This window comes from Peromyscus maniculatus, chromosome 10 (genome assembly GCF_049852395.1).
Source record: "Peromyscus maniculatus bairdii isolate BWxNUB_F1_BW_parent chromosome 10, HU_Pman_BW_mat_3.1, whole genome shotgun sequence".
Taxonomy (NCBI): Eukaryota; Metazoa; Chordata; class Mammalia; order Rodentia; family Cricetidae; genus Peromyscus; species Peromyscus maniculatus.
In genome coordinates this window covers 89,607,570-89,615,821 of record NC_134861.1, presented here as the reverse complement: position 1 = coordinate 89,615,821, position 8,252 = coordinate 89,607,570, and the positions used below count along the sequence as shown (strand labels likewise).

Genomic DNA, 8,252 nt, shown 5'->3' with positions numbered 1-8,252 from the left:
TACTAACACATGGCACTCCATGTCCTCGGCAGTTCCCCTCCTGGGAAGAGTGCCTGGGCAGGTGATGAGGTCCTGTAAGGCAGACAGTGTAGTCTACCCGTCTACACTACAGAGCAACCACAGTCACAGCACCCATCCTAGAGCAGGACCCTCAACAGGACAAGGATATGAATGGTCTTCTCCACTACCAACATCACTCTCCACCCTCCAAAAGGACTTCGCCTTTTCTCTTTATGGTATCTGCTAACTACCTGTCAGGATGTGTTTTGTTTTGTTTTCATTTGCACTCTGCTTCCTAAAAGCTGCTGTTTTAAGTTAGTACCGACGTAGCTCACGCAGACTGCTCAGTGCTGAGAACCAGCTCTGACACAGACACTATCAGGGACACTTACTGAGGTGAGCCTCTTCTAAGGCAAGCACATCTTTAAGAACCTTAGTCTACCTAAAAGTACGCTACCTCCCTAATACACTGGCCTCCTGAACTGGATGTTTCCAGGTGAGAATCAATCTGTACTGATCCAGTTACACATACTTATCTCTTCCTCTCCTTATGACTAAGGTATTTTTCCAGTTACTGAGGACTGGAAGTACAATATGCAGGAATGAAAACTAATTAGCATACAATAGAGAAACTATTAATTTCCATCATGCAGAGTGGTCTCTGGAACATTTCCTTCTCTCCAAAATCCACACTGTCACATTCCTACAACCCTATAGACCATTTTCTCCCACTAACAACTTAGACCCTTAAACACATACATTCCCCAGAGTTCTCCTTGGCCGTTCCTCCCTCAGTAGTCTCTCAAGTTCTAAACTGAACAGTGACTACCATGTACACCAGTAGTTCTGGCTGACACTGGTCTTTTTAACTGGTATCTGAATCCTAAATTCCAGTCTAACATCTTTAACATTAATCTCCGGAGACTGCATTCTACCAGTACCTGAAAGGCAGGAATTCAAAAGATACCGCTCCCCTTTTAGGACAGGGTCACCACCAGTTCCTCTACATTAAGTGCACCTCCACCTACGCCAGTCCTCCGGCCAGCAGACATCAACGCCATCTCCTTACCAGTTACTGCAGCTTCAATCCACGCCATTCCCCCATTGACTCGTCCCTTATGACCCCTCCCAGAGTGGCTGGCCTCCCAGTGTGCTTCCCCTCAGCACACAGCCCCCAGCATGCACCTTCACCTTCTCACCACTATGTGGCTGCACCTATCGGAGTCTCTAGTGGCTCTGAAACATTGCACGCTGTGTATGGCATTCGGTCCTGTCATGTCTTCAGCTGCAAACTCCAATGTCGTCTATGATACTATCTGTTACACCCATGCTGGACTCTCCCTATGAAAACTCAGGAACTGAGCAGCTACCCAGCTTCTTAAAACTTGCCATCAGACTAAGGAACACAGCAGACTTAGGGGAGTCAAGGGTGTTTGCTGTCTCAACACCTCTCCTGCTTTGTATACTGCACCTCAGTGTAAAAGCCCTTCTACCTCCCCTAATCCACCCGATGGACTCGTGAACAAGGCTGCACTAAAAGACCAGCCCATGTGAAAGCCCTTCAAAACTACCCCTAAAAGATGCCCCAGACACTTGGTGCTTCTGATGAGCTTGTACACCCTTAATTACTGGCTACTCTAATGTAGTTGGACAATCACTGCTATTTATCTCATTAATCTCGGTATCCTAGCACTGTGCACAACTGTTACTAAAATGATTGCTCTGAGGTCAGCAACTATTATCTATATAAAGGAATATGATGAAAATTCCATCAATGTCTGGGGGCATTTTTAGCTCAGAATGAGTCCCTTGCATTTTCTTATTATATTTATATTATTTAATAACAAAGCACTTTACTATCTATGTGTTCTACCTCCATGGTGCCTCAATGTCTGTTCGCAGGAGTTTGCACTTGTAATGTCAGTACTCGGCCATTTCAGTGTGTGCTCTAAAATCACAGTAGAGAATGGGTGCATAAACCTGCCACTAGCAGTCAGTAAAGGCCTCCCTAAAGAGAAGACATGACTAAACCATGAGAAAGAGCCAGCCAGATAGAATGCTCCAGATAAAAAGCACTGGTCCCTTGAGACCGTGAAAATGGAAAAGTGTGACTAAAGCATTCGAGGAAGGAGGCATGTGCTTTGTAAACTCACTGCTGGGAAGACGGAAGGCAGATCCCTGGGGCTCACTGGCAAATGAGCCTAGCCTACTACGTGAGTTCCAGAACAGTGAGAGACAGAGGGCAGAGAAAGAGATGGGAAGAGGAACAGAAGAAAAGAAGGAAGGGGGTAAGGAGTTGAGTGGGTAAGAATACTTGCCACTAAGGACTGACAACCTGAGTTCAGTCCCTGGGATCCTTGTGGTGGAAAGAGAGAAATGACCTCCCCAAGCTGACTTCCATAGCTGGGTCATGACAAGTGTGTGCATACATGCTCTTACAATAACTAAATGTGGTGATTTTTTAAAAGTAGATAAGACTTGAGAAATGATATTCATGTTATCCTCGGCATCCAAGTAGTTGGAAAAATGTGAGACTGGAAAGAGAATGTGAGCTAGATGGTGCTACTATTTACTGGGAAGAATGAATTAGAAAATGCTCAAAGCATTGTGTTTGGGGCCCCTGGTGTACTTGTGAGGCAGCTGTGAAGACACTCTGGTTGTAATATGAAGTTTAGTTTCAGCTGAAGAAAACAGACTGGGAAGCTATCTATCACTGTGTGGTACAGAGAGATGTCAGCAAGACTACAGGATCACCACCTGACAGAGTAAAGAGATGTCAACAAGACTACAGGATCACCTGACAGAGTACAGAGATGTCAGCAAGACTACAGGATCACCTGACAGAGTACAGAGATGTCAACAAGACTACAGCATCACCACGTGACAGAATACAGAGATGTCAGCAAGACTACAGGATCACCTGACAGAGCACAGAGATGTCAACAAGACTACAGCATCACCACCTGACAGAGTACAGAGATGTCAGCAAGACTACAGCATCACCACCTGACAGAGTACAGAGATGTCAACAAGACTACAGCATCACCACCTGACAGAGTACAGAGATGTCAGCAAGACTACAGGATCATCAATCACCTGACAGAATACAGAGATGTCAACAAGACTACAGGATCACCACCTGACAGAGTACAGAGATGTCAACAAGACTACAGGATCACCTGACAGAGTACAGAGATGTCAGCAAGACTACAACATCACCACCTGACAGAGTACAGAGATGTCAGCAAGACTACAGGATCACCTGACAGAGTACAGAGATGTCAGCAAGACTACAGGATCATCAATCACCTGACAGAATACAGAGATGTCAACAAGACTACAGGATCACCACCTGACAGAGTACAGAGATGTCAGCAAGACTACAGGATCACCTGACAGAGTACAGAGATGTCAACAAGACTACAGGATCACCACCTGACAGAATACAGAGATGTCAACAAGACTACAGGATCACCTGACAGAGTACAGAGATGCCAGCAAGACTACAGGATCACCACCTGACAGAGTACAGAGATGTCAGCAAGACTACAGGATCACCACCTGACAGAGTACAGAAGAAAAGAAGGTTCAAAACCAAGCCTGGGTCCACAGAACCAGGAGTCAGCCAAGGAAAAGCAGCTGCCTGCAAGGCAGGATGAAAAGTGCCAGCCACGAGGAGCAGCACCAGGTGAGCGCAGTGCATGGACACGGGAGTAACAGGCGGCTGGGCCCATGGTGCAGCCCTAAGAAGGACCAAAAAGGGCCCACGAGGCCTGGTCATCTTTCGCAGTTTGTTGACAATCTTGACCTTAGTAGTGAGGCTAAGAGTGACTGGGAAAGAATTCCATCAGGTAACACTTCCAGAGACATCATCTTCTGCCCAGTCTTAAAACTAGCTAAGAGACCCCAAACTGTTACCCAACAAACCAGAACCAGTCAGTGGGAGGTTCTCATACTGACTGTGCTCCCCATACAGCGTTCCTCTGATATTAAGAAAAATGACTTTTCAAGTAATGTAGATTTTCATGCATTTTTTAGTGAAAACAAAATACATATAGTTCCAGAGGGCTATGAGTCACCCCTCACTCAAGAACATTTTCTATAAGAAGACACTTAATGCCACTCACAGGCGGCCATGCATGTACCCCCACACACACACTGCTCAGACACTTGCAGGGTTGTCCAATTAACTCTACAACAAGAATGGACAAGTCATGTGGTCTCAGGCAACCAAACCATTGAAAGGGTGCACCCGAGGTTCTGCCTTCATTTTTCTCACCTGCAGTATGCTACACAAAAGAATCGAATGTTATGAAACCTAGAATACCCCAAATTTGTTTCTCTCTGCTTTCATGTACTGTAACATGTTAACCTGTATAAACAATGAGGGACGAGTACTTAGACAGATCCACCCTGCAGCTCCTCTAGGAAACTCTCCAGCTCCAGGGACCCGGAGGTCTTCGGGAACTCTTAACACAGCAGATATCCACATGGGGAGTGCCGTCCAGTGCACCTTTCCGTTACTCTCACATCGGAATCCACTCTTCCACTGTTTCCATTCCTCAGTGCCTACATACTGTCCAGCAGGTACCAGCTGCTTTCTACTCTTTCTCCTGTCCTTCCTCAGCTGAATGTTCTATCAACAAAAACACACCGTTCTTCAGTGTAAAGAGCTATACAGAGCTCCTTCTGTGACTGACTGTGGATTTAAATTTTGTTTTTTGTTTGGTAGGTTGGTTGGTTGGTGTTCTGTTTTACTTACCATATTCATGCCTCTTTTCAAGTACAAACATGATCCATGGGTTCTTGTGAAAGCATTCTAAGATGATGCACGTACATCCTAAATATCATTAGAATACCTAGGCTGTTTCTAGTTTTCCCACACTTACAGAAGAACCATGATTCATGCACATTTTCCTTGAGGGAACAAAAGGGAAAGCCACCTCTTTTAGATGTCACTTTGACCTTCTCCAATTATTGTTATTTCCTTCCCATGTGTAATTAACAAAGAGCTAAGAAAAACATCCCGCCAGGACGACAGCTCCTCTACCCTACCCTCATGAGGAAAATAGAATGGTAACAGGTTACTTCATTTGCCTTGTTAAGAAAGGGAACTGGAGAGATGGCTCAGTGCTTAAGACTACTGCTTGCTCTTCCAAAGGACCTGGGTTCAATCCCCATCACCCACATGGAGGCTCACAACCACCTGGGGAATCTGATGCCCTCCGCTGGCCTCCCTGAGGACTCTATATGTGCAGTGCACAGACATACATGCAGCCAAAAAACCCCCACACATACAATAAAAACAAATCTTAAGAGGGGAGGGTACCACCAGTGCCTGACATTAAATGAACTTTGTCATTATCTGCAACAAGGAGCAAATTAAATTACTTCACCTACTATACTCCATCACCTCCTAGTAACTTCTGTAGGCTCCATGAGTAAAGGTGAATCTAAACGAGACTTAGATCTCATTTGTAGGAAGAAGCAAGAGGGGAAGAAGCAATTCCTGGCTAACTGAAAAACAAGGCAGGTCTACTTGGGAACTGATCGTGAAGAAGTAAACAAGCAAATACACATCCACATACGGAGGGGCACTTGCAGTCCTGGAAACTCCATCTCATCATTAGATATCTGTATGTGGGAACACAGCGTCACAAGTGGGGAAGAAATGCTTTCAAAATGAGCAGAAAGACACCCCCCCCCCCACGTGCCCACTCTGGACCTGGCTTGTGCAGGGTTTACCAGCCGCTCTTTCATAAAACTGAAGCAACAAGAACAAAGCACTGTCAAGCCCCTTCCCATCCTGTACTCCCAGGAGCCCCAGTGGCATGCTTTAAATGGCTCTCCATTTCCCTCCCCAGGGCCTGCTCCTCTGTAAGCTCTGTAAGCGCAGAGCTGGCTGGCTGGCTGGCTGGAAACTCGGCTGGAAGGGAGGCTGTGCAAACACATGCAGAGCTCCCCAGCATCTACCCAGCAAGCCAGCACAGCTCATGGAGTCAGACTTCCAGCACCACCTGCTGAGAAAAACAAGTGCCAGCTGCAAGTTCCAGTAATCCTAGACAGGGCCACTTTCTGCCTCCGCAGCTACTCACAGCCTTTTCTTCACTGTGACACCACTTAAGAGCTGAACAATACAGAAAAAAAAAAAAAAAAAAGTGGGCTTCATTATCCCCTGGCTCTTACCTTGCACAGATACTCAAATCCTGACACTCACGTGTCTTATAAAAGATGGGAAAACATGCAGAACCTACTACATCTTCCTGAATATCTTAAATCATCTCTGTATAGATGCATTACAATTCCTAATGGAGCATTCATGCTGCATACACTGTTATTTGGTGTGATAAGAGTGCACCCAGTACAGGTGCATCTGCTTTTAATCCACAGTGGGCTGAACCCAAGGGTGCAAAGAGCCAACTGCATCTTACAGCTTCTAGCCATATCCCACAAGCACAAAGACAGTCAAAACAAACTAGTTCAAACTGTATGACATAGAATGCCTCAGTTATATATATAATATCTACAGGGACAACTATATGGTGACTTCTGGCTAAAAGTTGTCCTCATATACAATCTATTTCTTTGCCTAAATACATTTCTCTAATTTTAAAAAAGAAAAAGAAGAGAAAACACAGATGCTGAAATAAATACAGAATCAGGAAAAAAACGCCTTGGATTATTATTTGCTTCTGGAAACAGATTGCTTCTTCCCAGTTGTTAGATTAAATAATGCATATTTGATTTATTGTGAAATTTAATCAGGATTATCTCACTGCTAAAGTTAATTTCCCAAGAGTATAGCCCAAATATGCTGCTTTGAATTTCACTATCTCCTGTCATCATCATCTTCCGAGATCTGTATTATTAATGTAAAAGTGGCTGTTTTGAAGGAGGTGGGAGAAATCTGACCCCTACGGTAAGTACAGGGCACATTACTTACAGCACAAACATCCTGAGAGTGTGGCTCTTCTCTCAGTTACGTCGTTAGTAACTTACAGGTAAGAGTATCTGGTTTCATATACTGAGCGACTCATCTTACTTGGGGTCTGATTTCCCTGTCCTGAACACTGTAGAGCAGTGTGAGAAGATGCCCAGTCAAAACATTCTCTACTCTTGGATTATGCCTGGAACTACAAACTAAAATGCTCAGGCTTTTGAGTATTTTAGCAAGATGTATGCTGATCATGACAGTAGAGCAAGCTTAACAATGTGTGTATAGATTTAATAAGCAATGGCAAGGGAAAATCTGTAGGGCCAGCTGATACTTATTAAAAAATATCAGCAAAATCAGTTGAGAGCTGTTGTTTTCAATAACTGTCTCCTAAATAAGAAAACAAGTAAAACTTAGTTGAAACATATTAAATAGACTTTTAATAATAAAAAATTCAAAATAGTGAATACATTAATATAGTCCACATTTAGGTAAGAAAAACATGAATAAATTTTTAAGTTACTTCAGATCCGAAATAATGAAATTGTTCCTACTTTTAAGAAAGAACATTTTCAGAAATTCAACATTGTGGATTCAATTATGAATCCTCTGCCTTTAGAGCCCAAAGAAAAACCATCAGCTTCCATACCTGTGCGAGACTCCAGGAATTCCATAATTACTAACACTCTAGAGTGCAAACACCCTAAAGACAGATGTCCCCCTGAGGAAGCCATACGTCAGAAGCACCTGGACCAGGGTGGAGTCTGGACACAAATCCATGGACCAAAATATTTCTCCATTAGTCCCCATTGTCAGAAATAAGAACATAGGATCATTTTGTCCAGTTGGGTTTGAGTCCCAGAAACAGGGGAAGTTCCTCAGCCCAACAGCCTGAGAATATGGTGACTAAGATAAGCAATGCAGATCTGGGTAAATGAGTAAAACAGCAAGGGTCCTAAGCTTTAGTGTTAAATCTCTTGATTAGTTTACAAAGTATCCTGCCGGGGAATTCTAAGTTCTCTCACAAACCACGTGAGCAGGAAAGTGCTGCTGAGCCATGTCAAGAAATGAGCATGTACAAATACACAGCTGCAAGGGAGCAGCTCACTGTCAGTAATGGACTGTGTTAGCTGCTCAGTATTCTCGGCAACATAATGAGCATTTACTAAAGAAGTGGAATAACCTATTTGTTAAGTGTCTGCATAAAAATATGCAGAATAATTCTTCATCAGCAGAAGACGCTAAATGAAAGTGCCCTTTGGAGACTTGTTATTATTTAGAGTTCCGTATTCTTTAGTGATTTACTTTTTGTACCTGT

At 43.9% G+C, this 8,252-nt stretch overlaps 1 protein-coding gene across 2 annotated transcripts in view; it reads right to left on the bottom strand.

The window, feature by feature from the left end:
- The window catches only part of Bmp2k (BMP2 inducible kinase), a 108,234-nt gene that overhangs the window by 5,177 nt on the left and 94,805 nt on the right, over positions 1 to 8,252 (bottom strand). The window lies entirely within an intron of this gene.